Here is a 6,000-nt window from a genome sequence, read left to right as displayed (position 1 = left end):
CAAATATCAGAAAACGATCACTAATAATTCTGACGGGATTTTATTATGGCACTTTATACATACCCAACACTTTCTTACCTTTCACCAAAACTACAAATGCCTTCAAGTTTAGCCACAGCTAAATAATGTTTACTTTGAGCAGGGAACATCATCTTCAGTTTTGTATGAATGTTTTCATAATTGGATTAGTGGCAACGAGTTTACCAAACATACAGGAAATCTAATTACACTTGTAGCATCTTTGCAACTGGCAGGATTTTAGCAGAGCAAATTGAATTATTGCTTTATCTTTGCTGTAGATTCTCATATTGCATAATGGATTATTGTACACATCAACTGTTATATAATTATGTAGCTAAATAGGATTTTATTGCGTTTAGGTTGCAAAGTTATGATGCTACATTTGCTTATACATATACAAATATCAAGGACACATCCATTCAAAAAGGAAGAAATGGCTAGATGTCAAGTACTATGAGAAAATGTACAGAAATCAAAGACTTGTTTAATTAGAGATAACAGTTATCTACATATATGTAAATAATAATACAACATAATATAAAAACTGATCGGATTCTGGTGATTTATATAGTAGATTTTATAATAATTTCACATCACATCGGGTTTTTGCAGGTTGAGGTGCGGTGTGAAAGCACCAGACCTTATACCGTATATACTCGAGTATAAGCCGAGTTTTTTAGCCCTTTTTTTTGGCTGAAAAAGCCCTACTCGGCTTATACTCGAGTGTGGGTCTGGGCAGGCATTTGCCTGGGGCATCTGGAATGCCTAGGGGCCGGCTGAGGGTCACAGACCGTGGTGGGTTAAGGCAGAAAACAGGCTGTGGTATTGCGCGGTCAGCTCAGACATATGCTGAGCCTCTGCAGCGAGGGAGCGGGTACCTTCAGAGGGACAGGCGGCAGGACGCTGCACATATTAAATATGCTGGTGTAACGCTGGAGCGGGTACATGCAGAGGGACAGGCGGCTGGACGCTGCGCAGAATACATATGCTGGAATGACGATGCGGCCGACCGCTGGCAGAGCTCACATACTGTAGCTACGGCAAACCGGATTACAAGCACAGTGTGCAGACTGGCCGCGCAGCGCGTATCTGCACACTGTGCTTGTAATCCAGTTTGCCGTAGCTACAGTATGTGAGCTCTGCCAGCGGTCGGCTGCATCGTCATTCCAGCATATGTATTCTGCGCAGCGTCCAGCCGCCTGTCCCTCTGCATGTACCCGCTCCAGCGTGACACCAGCATATTATGTGCAGCGTCCTGCCGCCTGTCCCTCTGAAGGTACCGGCTCCAGCGCTCCCTCACGCTGCAGAGGCTCAGCATATGACTGAGCTGACCACGCAATACAGTACCACACTATCATATTTATTCTGTGCAGCATCCAGCCTGTACTTACAGTGGATGCGAGGAGGCTGGCTGCCACTGTCAAAGATGGCTGCCGGTCCTTAAGGAGTGCTGCTGAGCATGCCCAGAGAGAGCAGCTCTTCCCATGGGCCTTTGCGGAGTCTGAGATTTGTTGCTCGTGACTCCGTGAAGTGTGCCAGTGCAGCCAGCCACCTTCCTTACCTTAAGTGCAGGGGTATATTTAAAAAGTAAGTTTATTTTAAATAAAGATTTGTGTCCAAGAAAATAAAATATAGCAGACTGTCCACAGGGGCAGATTTATAAAGCCCAGTGAACTGAAAAGGTGGCTGGTAATTTTTCACCAGCCAATCAGCTACTAACTGCCAAGTTACAGGCTGGGTTTGAAATATGAGCGTTAGGCGCTGATTGGTCGGTGATAAAGTACCAGCCACATTATCACTACACCAAGCTTAATAAATCTCCAATTATTTTGGTTGACCCTCTTTTCCACTGAAAGAGCTAGCTTGTTTACTGTGTTTCTGTGAAATAAATATTCAGAAACATTTAACCTACTGATGTGTCAAATTTACCAGTAGCTGCGGCATTTCCCACCCTAGGCTTATACTCGAGTCAATAAGTTTTCCCAGTTTTTTGTGGTAAAATTAGGTGCCTCGGCTTATATTCGGGTCGACTTATACTTGAGTATATATGGTAAGCCTGATTTGACCCGGTTGTAAACCTGGGTCACCCTGTCCACAATGGGTGACCCAGGTTTAACCCCTTCAGTGGTAATCCCGAGAATTTTCCAGGCTATGCTTCAGTGCCTAGAGGAAATTATTCACAAGGAATAATCAGGCGCTCCTGGATAGTAGCTGTGTTTCTAGTATAGCAGCTGCTCAATATTGTGGGGGTAGTCAGTCCCCACTAGACAAAAAAGACAAAGGGGTTCACGCACAAGGCCTCTGCTTAGTGCCACTGAGCGGATAACTAAAAATCAGCTAGCTTCAGCGCTGTCCGGCCACGCCTTCTCCTCTCCCCGCCCCCCCCGTTGTGTTACAGTCTGCGGCTCCGGGTTGTGACACGCAGCGTTGCCAGGGGCAGAGGCGGGTTGCCAGGGGCAGGGTTGGGCAGGAGCTTACATAGTGCTCAGCAGCACTGCCCGGCCCCGTGGTGTTTTTTCTCCCCCTAAAAAACTCACCCAGTAGTTAGTGCTCGCTAAAAAAAACACCAGTATGCAAATTTATGGTGCGGCAACAGGTGGTAACGTGAGACAGCTTCATCAAAGGTTAACGGGATATGTTGGGTGTTTAGTAGGTGTCGTAATGACAGAATGCCATAAGAGCGCCAGGTGGTGAAGGGAGAGGTGGTTTCGCCATTCTGGAACTCCAAATTGCCCACAAGTGGTAGAGATAAGGAGAGGTAACACTGTAGGTGTAATGATTTCCTAGCACATCTCCATGCATAAATCGTGGAAGATAGAAGAGGGTTATCGTATTGAACTGACTTTAGGTGGGATGGTTTAGCGTGTAGAATATAACTAAGGGAGAGGGGATGGGAGAGCTGGGAGTCTAAAGAAACATCCGTAAATATGTTAGTATTAGCAATCCAATCTACAGCAAAACGAAGGATACATGCCAAGTTGTAATATTTGATATTAGGTAGGTTGACTCCACCTCTCTGAGTAGTTTGCGTTAGCTTGGAAAGGCTAATTCTAGGTTTCTTGGAGTTCCAGATAAACTTGGATATCATAGCATTAAGGGAAGACAGGTCAGATTTGGTGAGCAAGACTGGGGTCATCTGTAGAATATATAAAAGTTTAGGAAAACTAGCCATCTTAAAAAGGTTACAGCGGCCTACGAAATTAAGAGGTAAATTTTGCCATAAGGTAAGTTCCATTTTAATTTTTTGAATAACTGGAGCTATGTTATGTGTATATAGGGTATGTGGGTGTGGGGGAAGAATAATGCCTAAGTAAGTGATGGAGGAGGTGGCCCATTTAAAGGGGAAAGGTGTGGACCATCCATTGCGTGCCTGACCGAAAATGGCGAGAGCTTCAGATTTTTGGAGATTAATTGAAAAGCCAGCAAAGGAGGAGAAGCTATTGATTGTATCAATAAGGAAGGGGACCGAGTGTTTAGGGTTGGAAAGGAAAAGGAGGATATCGTCCGCGAATGCCACTACCCGTATCTCTCTGGTGCCTATGTTTATGCCCTGGATATGAGATGATGAAGTGATGTGGCGGATGAGTGGTTCAAGTGCCAAGTTGAAAAGTAGTGGGGAGAGGGGGCATCCCTGGCGTGTCCCTCTTTCAAGGGAGAAGGTGGGAGAGGCAACATTGTTAACCAATACTTGGGCCTTAGGGTCTGTGTATATAGATGTGATGAAAGCCCTGAAGGATTCTCCAAATAGTTGACTAGCCAATGTCCTGTGAATATGAGGCCAAGCTATCTGGTCAAAGGCTTTTTCGGCATCTAAGTTAAGGAGGATATTATCATGGGTTTGGTGGAGCCGGGTATGGGTTATTGCGGCAATAGCTGCGCGAATGCCCACCACTGACTGTCTCCCCTTAACAAAGCCGAGCTGGGCAGGTGAAATTAAATGTGGTAGACACTTCTGTAGACGGTTGGCCATTAATTTTGTTAAGATTTTAAAGTCCTGATTCAGGAGGGAAATAGGGCGATAGGAGCCGACCAGGGAGGGGTTCCTTCCAGGCTTCGGGAGGACTATGATTTTGGCTTCATTAAAGTTGGGCGGTAGTGTTTTGGAGGTCAGGATGTGGTTGAAAAGAAGGGTCAGGATTGGGGAGATCTCAGAGCGTAGCAATTTATAGAATTCAGCTCCGAATCCGTCTGGGCCTGGACTTTTGCCGTTAGAGAGGGACTTGATCGTGGTACATACTTCTTCCTCCGTAATGGGGCTATCTAGCATATCCCTTTCCTCCTGTGAGAGTGTGGGTAAATTAGCTGTCTTCAAGAAGGAATCGCTTTCAGCTACGTTATCAGGGCCCGCCGAGTATAAGGACTTGTAGAAGTTCATGAACTCGGTACATATGTCGTTGGGATCAGTAATGTATGTTCCCGATTGTTTAATAGTGTTTACCCATGTGCGAGAATGTGGCCCCTTAATCAATTTAGCCAAAAGCTTACCAGATTTGTTCCCAAATCTATGCAGTTTGTTTCTAAAAAAATTGTGTTTGGTCTGGGCCTGTTCTGTAAGATAGGTGTCATAAATCAGTTTGGAAGCAAGATACGCTTCTTTGTTAGCAGGGGTGTCAGATTGCTTATAGGTTCTATAAGTCTCAGTCAAGGTTTTACTTAACTCTTTTAGACGAAGAGCAAATTTTTTACGCGTAGATTGAACATAGGACATGATATGGCCTCTGAGCACCGCCTTAGAGGCGTTCCAGAATAGTGGAGGGTTTTCTACGTGAGCTGAGTTATCAGTGTTGTAGTTTAACCAGGAATGTTTTAGGTGTAGGAGGAAGTCATTGGAGTGGAAGAGGTGAGACGGAAACCGCCAACATCTGGTAAATGTTTGGGGTAGTGATAGTCGGATGGATAATAAAATGGGGGCATGGTCAGAGATAATGATGTCATAAATGGAAGTGTGTGTTACCTTAGGGAGAAGGTGGTCTGAGATAAATAGGTAATCAATTCGAGAATGTGTCGAATGAGGATGGGAGTAGAATGAATAGTCTCTCTGTAAGGGGTGGAAAATGCGCCAGGGGTCAATTAGAGTGAGCTGAGAGCATAGAGGAGAAAGAAGGTGAGAGAGGGCTGGAGGCCGGTTTGTACTCACCCCAGACCTGTCCATGGATGGGTCGACAACTGTGTTAAGGTCACCTCCAAAGATAAGATTGGTATGGCCCCAGGAGAGTAATTTCTGTAAAAGTAAGGCAAAGAAAGAATCATTGGGGCCCGTAGGAGCGTACACATTGAGCATAGTATAGGTGACATTGTCAATAAGCGCATCTAGACGGATAAATCTGCCCTCCGGGTCAATGAATTTCCTAGCTATGGAATATTGTAAGTTGTTACTGAATAAAATGGCAACGCCCCTGGTTTTAGTAGTGAAGGGAGCGGAGACATATTCCCCGAGCCAGGGAGCCCTGAGTGTTGGAACGGTATTACATTTAAAAGGCACAAGAAGTGATGTAGTATAAGGTAGAATCACATAATATATGCAAATATAAAATAACTCACTGTTGCCTGCTCTTTCCTTTACCCAGGTATGCACTAATACCACTTTTACACTTCCCAAATATCCCGGGTTATTGCAATGAACGTGAGGCAACCCGGGATATGTGCAGTGGAAACACACCCAGTGCAATTTACCCGGGTCGACCGGTAGAGAACAAGGTTGAACATTGATTCACATTGAACACATTTCCTCCCACAATCCAAAAATATACTGGTAGGTTAATTGGCTCTCAACAAAATTAACCCTAGAATAAATGTGTGCATGTACATGTGGTAGGGAATATAGAGTGTAAGCTCCACTGGGGCAGGGAATGATGTACTATGGGCCTGATTCAAGGGCGTAACTACCATAGATGCAAGAGGTGCAGTTGCTATGGGGCCCAGAGCTGCAGGGGGCCCATCTTTGCTGTTTAAGTAATATGTTTTACATATATTTATCAC

The sequence above is a fragment of the Crinia signifera genome, chromosome 2 (assembly GCF_055691185.1).
Source record: "Crinia signifera chromosome 2, ASM5569118v1, whole genome shotgun sequence".
NCBI classification, from domain to species: domain Eukaryota; kingdom Metazoa; phylum Chordata; class Amphibia; order Anura; family Myobatrachidae; genus Crinia; species Crinia signifera.
The sequence above is the reverse complement of the archived record's forward strand: the minus strand, read 5'-3'. Positions refer to the sequence as shown.